The sequence below is a fragment of the Leguminivora glycinivorella genome, chromosome 1, assembly GCF_023078275.1.
Source record: "Leguminivora glycinivorella isolate SPB_JAAS2020 chromosome 1, LegGlyc_1.1, whole genome shotgun sequence".
Taxonomy (NCBI): Eukaryota; Metazoa; Arthropoda; class Insecta; order Lepidoptera; family Tortricidae; genus Leguminivora; species Leguminivora glycinivorella.
Window position 1 is genome coordinate 14914087 of NC_062971.1, and position 10503 is coordinate 14924589.

The following is a 10503-nucleotide window of genomic DNA, read 5'->3' on the forward strand; positions in this document are numbered from 1 at the left end:
ATTATGTAGTGCCTGCACGATTTGTGATGGCAAAGCTATTTATCGTAAACAAATTATTTTTGGTATGGTTGTAGGTACTGACTATGAGTTGCTATTATGGATAGACCACTATTACTAATAAGTAGGTAATATATGATTAACCCGTTTCGTCTGTTTATGACAAAAAAATGTCATAAAATAATTAACTGTGATATATTTCTTAAAGGCAAACGTCTTATGTTAGGATCCTTATCAAACATAAACGAAGGGTTAATAAAATATGATTCAAAATTAACACTTTCGTAGTTGACACAGGTAGCAGCACAGAACGTTTTAATTGTCATTATTATTCAGGAAAAGTTATCACTAAGATATATATCTCCGATTTAATGAGTTAGGTATTGTATGAGTGGACTGATAAAATTTCGCACGCAGATATATGGGAAACATATTCATAGCGTAATTGCCCGCATAGCTAAATATGACCGGTTAGGCTACATCTGAGATACAGGGTGCACTTTTTATTGTTAGCCAGAACTAACATCTACCACTGTGCGTGCGCAAAGCAATAATATTATAGCCGAAAATATTTCATACACTTATCTGCTATTCGTAAGAAGTAATTAATTGACTCGATGATAAATTATCTTTTATTCCTTTTAATTTTAATGTCATTTAAGAGTAGGTACAATAAGTTTAATGATTCTGGAAACTGAACCCATTGCGGGCCTATGGCAAAAATTTGGGTAGCCATTTAACTTTCTTACTAAATTTTACGAAAATCAAATGAGAAATAAGACGTGAGCAGAAAATAAGGCTCCCTCTGAGTTTGTAAAGGCTCCTAGCCAAGACAGTACAAACCAGAGAATATCAGGGTAACACCATTGCATTGGCTAGGTGGTCCAGTAGTGAGGGCACATTATTTAGCCGCGTAAAAGTTTTAACTTTATTTTTAATCCAATTCATTTTATACAGCAAGTATTTTTATATATTTGGTAAAATAGCTCAACCTATACACGAAACACGCTAAACCCCTTGCTTATTAAGGGAGCACAGAATTAATATGCAGATGAGCGGAATTAGCCCAAGTTGATCGATTAGACGCGCTCAATGCGCCCGCATCAGTGTTGGGTGTCCACTTTAAAGTCTTTAAGCGTGCTCTAGATAGATTCAATTGGCGAAGTAAAAAGTAAGTACATGTTTATACATGTTAATAGGCACCAGAGTTGTCCAAGGCACGTCTAACTATTTTTTGTCATGAAGGACAAATTTTTGCTCTTACTTTTTGAAATATTAGAAAAACGTTTTACCTTGTTTTGTAATAAAGCCGACAAATTTTCTTTAATGGCAGCTGCACCCTATAAGCCACTGTTCCGTTAATTTCTAGTATAATTATTTCACCTTGTGCATCAGTAGGTAACTGTAATGTTTAATGAAACGTCTAAACTAAAACAAAAACAGTACGAACGTGCTAAAGCGGACGGGCGGCGCAAAATTCCCTTATCTGAAATAGGCTAGATTTCTACTAGTCAAAACAGCTTCTTTTTAAGAACTGTCAAAACGATCTGCTAATATGGAATTACCAATACGATAGTACTATCGTCTTTATTATACTGTGAAATTACTATGAAATACTGAGGAGTGACGTCACGGTCAATTCATTTACTTTATATCTTTCTCTTTGACCTATTAAATAGAAATTATGTTTAAATCAGGTTTAAATATAACTGCTGTCCATATTTTTCTTCTAATTAGGTGGGGCTTTATTTCGTGCACTGCATAAAATATTTTATTTTAAGTATAGGAAACTAGCCTATTATACAGTTTCTTTTATTATTCAGTTACTATATTACGTTTAAAAAAACCGGCCAAGAGCGTGTCGGGCCACGCTCAGTGTAGGGTTCCGTAGTTTTCCATATTTTTCTCAAAAACTACTGAACCTATCAAGTTCAAAACAATTTTCTAGAAAGTCTTTATAAAGTTCTACTTTTGTGATTTTTTCATATTTTTTAAACATATGGTTCAAAAGTTAGAGGGGGGGGGACGCACTTTTTTTTCCTTTAGCAGCAATTATTTCCGAAACTATTAATATTATCAAAAACGATCTTAGTAAACCCTTATTCATTTTTAAATACCTATCCAACAATATATCACACGTTGGGGTTGGAATGAAAAAAAATATCAGCCCCCACTTTACATGTGAGGGGGGTACCCTAATAAAACATTTTTTTCCATTTTATATTTTTGCACTTTATTAGCGTGATTCAAACTTCAAACTTCAAACTTCAAACTTTTTATTTTGCAAGAATACACGTAAATACATTATAGGTCTTAAAACTAGGGAAGCGTCAGTGTATTCGACCAACAGGCATGCAAAAGATACTTTTAAAAATTGAAGTTATAAAATGTCAACATGTAACTAACCTACCTTCGGAAATTGCAAAACAATAAATTTTAAATCATGTCAAAAAATAGGGTAGGTTTACAAAGCTAGGCAGAACGGAACGGTTATACATTCAATTGTTATACATATTGGTACCAAATTTCAGCTTTCTAGTGCTAACGGTTGCTGAGATTATCCGCGGACGGACGGACGGACGGACGGACGGACGGACGGACGGACGGACGGACGGACGGACGAAACAGACATGGCGAAACTATAAGGGTTCCTAGTTGACTACGGAACCCTAAAAACATATGATCGTCGTCTCTTTTTTGATTATTGAAAGCGGATCGATTGCTGAATATACTGTATATTTCATAATATTGTTTGCTATGTTCGTAAAGAGAAGAGTCGTAGAATTTATCGGATCACATGCGCTTAACGACGCTTCTCTTTCCTTACAGATTATATCTATTCACAATAATTACTGTCAATGAAATGTCAGGAAATCGTTTCTTTTGACGAGCTTGCCTAATAGGTATTAATTGAATTTTGAATACACTACCCCTTTCGTCAGATGCAGAAGTGAATTATGAATTGAAAGCCAACAATACGAGACCAAAAGCATGCATATCGAATTCATGTCATTCGTATTCCATTAACATTGTAATATTAGAAATCATCAATCACTCTTCGTTGATGTTGTACTTTTTATTGATTGTGATTCATCTGAGTAAATTTAAATAAAATATGCACATTTTTACCAATGATAGTTTAAATATGTTTTGGCAGTAGAAATTAAATAAATATTGGATAAACAGTTATATATACCTAATATATTTCATTTCATATATTTGCCTATGTATTTCCTTTTACATAATATGAGTAGGTACCTAATTTTAATACTAAACAAAAATAAGAAGATATGATGATGTTTGTTTGATGTTGAATGTAAAACGCATTAGGACTGAAACGGATCACATTCAATCCGCTCTTTATAAACAATGAACGACTTTCGGAACACGCGAAGGTAGTTTAGGTTTAGAAACAGCACAATACGGTAAATCGGTATGCAAATTAAATTATTTTCAACTAACTGACTAGGTATGTAAAGGCCTGCATTTCTCAACCAATTTTCATTTTTATTTTTTAATTATAAAATATTCTCGTGGTTCTTTATTTTGTAATGAAGCTACGGACATTTGTATGCATGTAAATATCATATACATTATTTTCATAAGTAAAAAAAAAAAGCGGAGGATTCTTAAAAATTAGAGATAGGTACTTAACAAATAATTAACTTAAAATTACACAAGGTCAGGCGGGCAAGAGTGACATAATAGTATATTTACCCGGAAAAAAAAACAACAGTATTATGAGAATTCCTGACAAATAATAGTTTTTCACAGTTTGTTTGTCTTAGCCCATCTTACTTAGGTACATATATTTAAAAACATGTTGCAGAATATATGTCAAGAAGTGCCGACATTGCAGCGGCATCACAATACGGTGTAACGCTTAATGAACAGATTAGATAGCAGATAATTACCACAATTAACAGTTAATACAGCCAAGACTAATTAGCCAAAGATTTAGTTATCTGAAGCATCTACAATAGGCAATTCATCCTGAGAGAAGTGAAGGGTTAATCCTATATTACGGTTGACAGTAATACTTATAGTGTGATATAGTGTGATGTGTGATATAGTACTTATAGTGTGATATAGTAGTTATAGTGTGATGTTTTTTTTTCTTTTATACTTAAACATCATGAATATTATCATTATTTCAGCCTCATGCCGTCCACGTTTGAGCAGGGCTCTCTTCGTGTACGCACTTATTCCGGTCCCGAGATCTGCGGGCGTAGCACACTAGTTCGATACACTATATCACTTCGTTGCGTCTCTATCGCACTTACAAATAAAGCAAAAAGGACGGCCTGATGTTATATAATTTATCACGTGACCATGCTTGCCTACCTATCCTCATAATTCACCCGCGCTTTTTTGTATGGCATCCATTCAGCGAGCTAATGGACGACATGCGCTTTATTCATTTGAACATATATCTGTAACATAACACATGTATCGTAATTAAAATATGTCAATATAAATATACTAAGGTTAATAGATAATGCTATTTTATTCAGAAGGCAGCAATGGATTACATCGAGATAAAAGCACAAGTGTGATATCGCGTGTGCCTTATCACCTTTTATCATTTAATCCTGTCAAAATAATTAAAAAAAAGATTGATGCCATGTTTAACAGTAATTTGTGAACATTATCGTGGTAATGGATGGGACAAGGCATCAAATTAATTAAGCGTAATCGGGGTATTCAAAATGTGGGTTGTTTAAATTAATTATGTACTGTGAAGAACTTTAAAAAATTAAAAACCACAACGAACCGCCCATATTTATATCATCTCAATGGATATGAAAAAAGAATTCAAGCATGCTCTTACAGTCGCGTTCGATTATGCAAACAAACATAATAAGCATAAAAGCGTAACGGAACCCCACTACATATAGCCGCTAAAACATAGTGGCAGTTTCACAATTTTCAAGTAAAAGCAAGGACGATATATAACGGGACTGACAATCGGTCTGACTCATACAAATAAGTGTAGAATTGCATAATTACCTATATCACATCACATTTCATAGTCCCAAAATTTGGATAAAATGCTACTTTATCATGAAACAACTGTTTACCAATACTATCTGTATTTTCTTTTAAAGTTTTAATTAACATAACTAGATAACCCAAACAATTTAACTAACAAAACAGCTAATCCCCAACCACGTCAAATTGTTTATCATATGACTAATAGGAAATAATCACAGAGTAATACCATTATGAACAAATTCGATTGTGATGCTCGTCCGATATTGGGGTTGACAATTTTCGAATTGGAATCTGAAATATATTCACCCCACACGTCGGGGTGTCAAGTGAAACTGAGAGTTTGGATTACTGTATGAGGTAGGACCCCATACTCGCAGCGTTTCACAGTAGAGCCGTGCACTCACTAATTGTTGGTCGTGAACTTTTACAATGAAAACATTACAAATTGTGCAAAAATCAGGATAAAACGAAACGTTAGTGGTTCCAGGCACTATGTAAATAAAACATCAAGAAAATCGGCAACTTAAAACAGAAATATTTAAAAACATAACAATTACCTCCTTCGAAGACTTCGTGAGCTCGATAGCGATACCCTTCTAAACAGGCTAGGCTAGGCTGACGGCTATCAAAATTATCCAGTTTGCTATTATTAACGTCAAGTATCAACTTCAGTACACGTTTTTCAACCTTCAATAACTTAACATTGGAAACTACTTTGAAATATATTTATTTGAAGACTAATACCATGCACCCTACTTACAATTACATTACAGCACTCTTTGTGTACATGTACACATATGGCACTGTTTGCCGACGACAGATTTTAGATAAAAGTGATACCTCGAATTTCAAAATGGGGATTAGAAAAAAGATACCAATTTGGGGACGATCTATTTGACATGAAAATTAAACTAAAGTGGTCTAGTATTACGTTTCTAATTGGAGTTGTGGGGTACTAGAGATTTTTATTGAAAGTTAAAATGAGACGAGTTATGAAACTTAAAAGATATCTATATAATTATGGTGGTGAACATTTTCTACGCTAAGTATATCAAGACTAAAGGAAATAATTATAGTAATTTTCTCCCATTTATTATAATCGTGTAAACTCTAAAAAGTTAAGTAACTTTAAAGGATTCCGTAAATTTAATATGTATGTAGTAGGTATATTTTTAAATTAAAGGAAAAGTGTAAAAATTCACACGTCCGGCAGGACTCGAACCTGCGACCTCCGGCTTTGCCGGAGCCAGACCGCTCCCAACTGCGCCACGGCGGAGGCCATAGTCGCATGTTCGAGTCCTGCCGGAGGTGTGAATTTTCCACTTTTCCTTTAATTTAAAAACATGTAATATCGCTCGCAGACGTTTCTGCATGATAAAAAACAAATTTATGTACTTATGTAGGTAGAGGTAGGTATTTTTGTAGTTTGAAATTGAAATGAGAAATTTATATACACGCTGTGACGTAAAACTTTCCAAATTCCCAGACCCTCCTTCCCGATCCTCGCTAATTGCTCCTTAAGACCTCAGGATTAAACAAGTCAGGTCATACACCCTTTTTAATAAGCTTCTACTTAGACCCCTTTCCAAAGATACCCTGGTTATTTGCGAAATGTAATTCAGGGTATTAATTACCGAATTGTGTACGCGTTACTGGTTGCGACGCGACACTTTGTCGTCATATTAAATTTATTCACCCTTTCGTACGGGCTAGTTGACTGTATATTAATAATTTCTGCTAGAAGGGTAATCTCTAGAGATTTGAATTCTGAAATATGCTGCTTTGGTGGTTTTTCTTCGAGCTTGTGTACTTAGTCAGTTGTAATACCTATTACAAAATATTTCTAGAGCTACAAAATGTATGAAATTGAAATCAATTGAGCTAGGGATGATTCCCTCGAACTAACGACTGGTAGTTCACGTTTTCAAAGTAAACTAGGAATTATCGGGAATATGGTCCTTAGGAAAACTACCATGTGGTAAACCAAATATACTAAATTAACAATTTTAACAAATTTATGTACAGATTGCATTAGTAGGTTTCGATACATCATCATAATTATTATTGGTTTTTAGGTCACAGGATTCGGCAGCATAGCATGAACTGTGGTGATTTATTAACCCCCTTGCATTCACTCCTAAAGGAAATACCAATTCGACATAATATTATCATATTTTGCTCCTGAAAATAAAACAGACATCATCGTCGCGTATCAACATATTTATGATTTCCATTAACGACGGCATTGTAACGTACTGCTGGAATCAAAATAAAAATAGATATCAGTAGATCTTCAATATTCATGAAGACATAACCGCGAATTATTGTTCGACTGGTACAGGAGCAATATTTTTCTCAATCACCATTAGTCCGTATCTGCGAGCCTACCGACCGTTTCACTGCGTACGATAGCACCGTGCATTCTGCCTGTGTTACCCTAAAATCTTTCACAAATATCTCAAAAATGTACACTGAAATCAACCTAATAAGAAGGTGGTTTGAGTTCATTGTAGACCTGTAGATTATAATCAGGTCGGTCAGTTTACGCTTGACTTTCATTTCGCAGTAGAATGCGGAATATGTCGGCACTTCACTTTTATTGTATCAAATAATAGGGGCGCTCTTATGGCTATTATCACGTGTTTGATCTAAAATGATACTTCGTACGACATGCACTTTGTGGAGGGGTGTCTTTTCTATAGACATTGTTAGGAGCCAAATTTCAACCGATACCGGTGCAATTGAACTTTTTCGAATAAATAAGGTCTATAATCCTCCTTTTTTCGAAATGTGTCGGTGGTTTTATAATACCATGTCCATCAATGCGGTGGCTAGATAAAGAGGTCTTTCAATATTGTGAAGGGGAAACTTTTGAGGCGTTAGCCGTGACAGGTCTTATTTATCTTTCTTTTCAGAGGCCAACTTGAATTTCTAATAGAACTATCGCTAGCCGAAAATGATCGAATTTTGACGTGACTGTAAAATTATGCCCTATTTTAGAATTGTGTATTGTAGTTAGTATTGTGTCGTAGATTTGCTCATTCATACTCGTAAGTAAATTATGAGATACATGAAAGTGAACCTTACAAACAAACTGTGTAGGTAACTACTATTTCCAGTATTATCACAAATACATCGACATCAACAGTTTCACTTTATATCCATAGATTTCTCGCTCGAGAGCATCAAAGACAATAAACTTAGTAAACGGAGCGTCTATAACGCCTGCCATTTGGACCATTCAAACTTGGCTTCGGAATCCAAGACATAACCATTTCCTATTCTCATACAAGGATCATCCGTCGACTGAAACTAGTCTGCAAACTGACATGCGCAATCAAAACACAATACGTTATAAATGGTACACATTATATCAAAACCATTTTATTATGCAGTCAGTCTTCGTCACTCCTGCTTTGGCAATATCCTCTATTCCTCAGCTATAAGGTTTAGGCACTTTTGGAATGGAGTATAATAGTACCTTTGTAACTTGTACGTCAGGGCTTCTCAACTTTGGCTCATAACCATCCCGCTGTGAAACGTAAAGAGAAGCAATGGTTGTCGATAAATTCTGTCGCTTTATTTATTTGCGTAGTTTGCGGGTGGCGTCGTCTCACATGATTACGTTGACGGCTGCATATTTGTATCGCACAATGTACCTATTGTAAATATTATTTTTATAACGTTCTTGTTTTTAACCGCGCCCGACGACGCTTATCTTTGGTGGACGGTCAAGGAGATGCGAGAACCAATGTAGATATTCACCAATAGGTATTAACACATATGATACCTAACGCACATCACTATAGACATTTGTAGTAGTACATACATTGTATAAAGAGCAGCAATCTTCTTATTAGCAAATCTTATAATTTTCTTATTAAAAAAAACATATGAAATGAACTCATTATTCGTACCACTATCACTAAAGCCATGGAACGAATAAAATACTTGTAACTAAAAAAAACAAACGCGCCCGTAATCGCTTTTCGAGAAACCCTGTTGGATAGTCAACCTACTAAATTATTCATAAAATAGTTTTACTTTAACAAGGAAACTCTTTTTACTAATGAAATGCATGACGATCGCTCAAAATAAGTTCAAACATGGCGTAACCGCCATATCATTCCTATTTATGATCGACCTTCTTTTGTTTTGTATTCAATTCCTAAAGCGGTGGGTTAATGCTATGTTTTCAAATATTCAGTTGTCAAGCTTCGAAATAATTGAGCTTAGTGGGAGAAGTAATTTGAGCAATTTCGTAAATGAGGCAGTATTTTGACACAATTTTGTAACTCGTTCGTAATTGTAGTAATTGTGAAAGCGAGTAAATAACTTATTTATATATTCACATACTTACATACCCTATTCATATTCTCGTCGGAAATTAAAATTTTTACAAGTATAAAAAATTTTCAAAGTTTACCTTTTACCTATGCGGTGATTGCTGATGATTTGATTATTTACTAAATATTCATATTTTAGTATCAATTTCACATACCAAAAAGTACCTACCTACCTGAAATATTTACTTAATACAAAAATGTACCTACTCATTACTATACTTAGTAAATTTTATTCAGAATTATTTTGGTCAATAAAGTATCAATATGGTATGTATATATATACATTTTTTAATTTCGCCTCCGCAAATTGATGTTTCCCAAAATCGAAGAAAATTGACTCCCCAAAACTAGTGGTTAGATGGCGATGGCGTCGCCACGTGTCCAAAACAACACAAATTGCCGCGGACCAATTTGGCACCAATTTTCCTGTGTGCCCACGATTCCGGCGTAATTGATCGTCTTTTGTTTATTTAATTCCGTTATTGTTTTGTTTCTGTGTTTATCGAACAGTGTTTTTGTTTGGTTTGCCTCCTTACCTATACTTAGTTTATTATGATAACATTCGTAATAACAATTTCAGTGCCTATTTTGTAATTATGTACGTACATATCGTCACTACTTTTAAAAAATCTCGTAACTCACGCTGCTCCTCAAAGTTAAAACGCAGTAAGTCTATATGCATTCCATACATACTTACTACAATTTTCTTTTCATTGACAGAAGAAGATACAAGTTTTTTTAAAAGTAGTGACGATATGTACCTAATAATACTAACACTAAAAACGCGTGTACTTATCATGTACTTATGTATCATTTCAGTACATATTTTTACAGGCCGTTAAGTAGGTTATGTGTATGGATGAATTAAATAAACCATATCTATTTTTCAGAAATAGGTGTTATCACTATTATGTATTAACCTATGATCATTAAAACCAATTGTATCAATACACTATGAACATAAAGCACAAATATAATAAATCGAATATTTTTTCATCCAAGTTTTATCGCAAGCAGTGACGTCACACATTCCAACGCCCACGGCACGCAGTCGATATTTTCGCTGCCCCACTCACCGCTCCGATAGCCGTGATCGTCTAGTGGTTAGGACCCTACGTTGTGGCCGTAGTAACCCAGGTTCGAATCCTGGTCACGGCAGTGTTTG

At 34.6% G+C, this 10503-nt stretch overlaps 1 non-coding gene across 1 annotated transcript; it reads left to right on the forward strand.

The window, feature by feature from the left end:
• Window positions 1-10424: 10424 nt before the first annotated feature.
• Trnah-gug lies at window positions 10425-10496 on the forward strand. Its single transcript has one exon. It is a non-coding gene; the product is annotated as a tRNA-His (tRNA).
• Window positions 10497-10503: the final 7 nt, after the last annotated feature.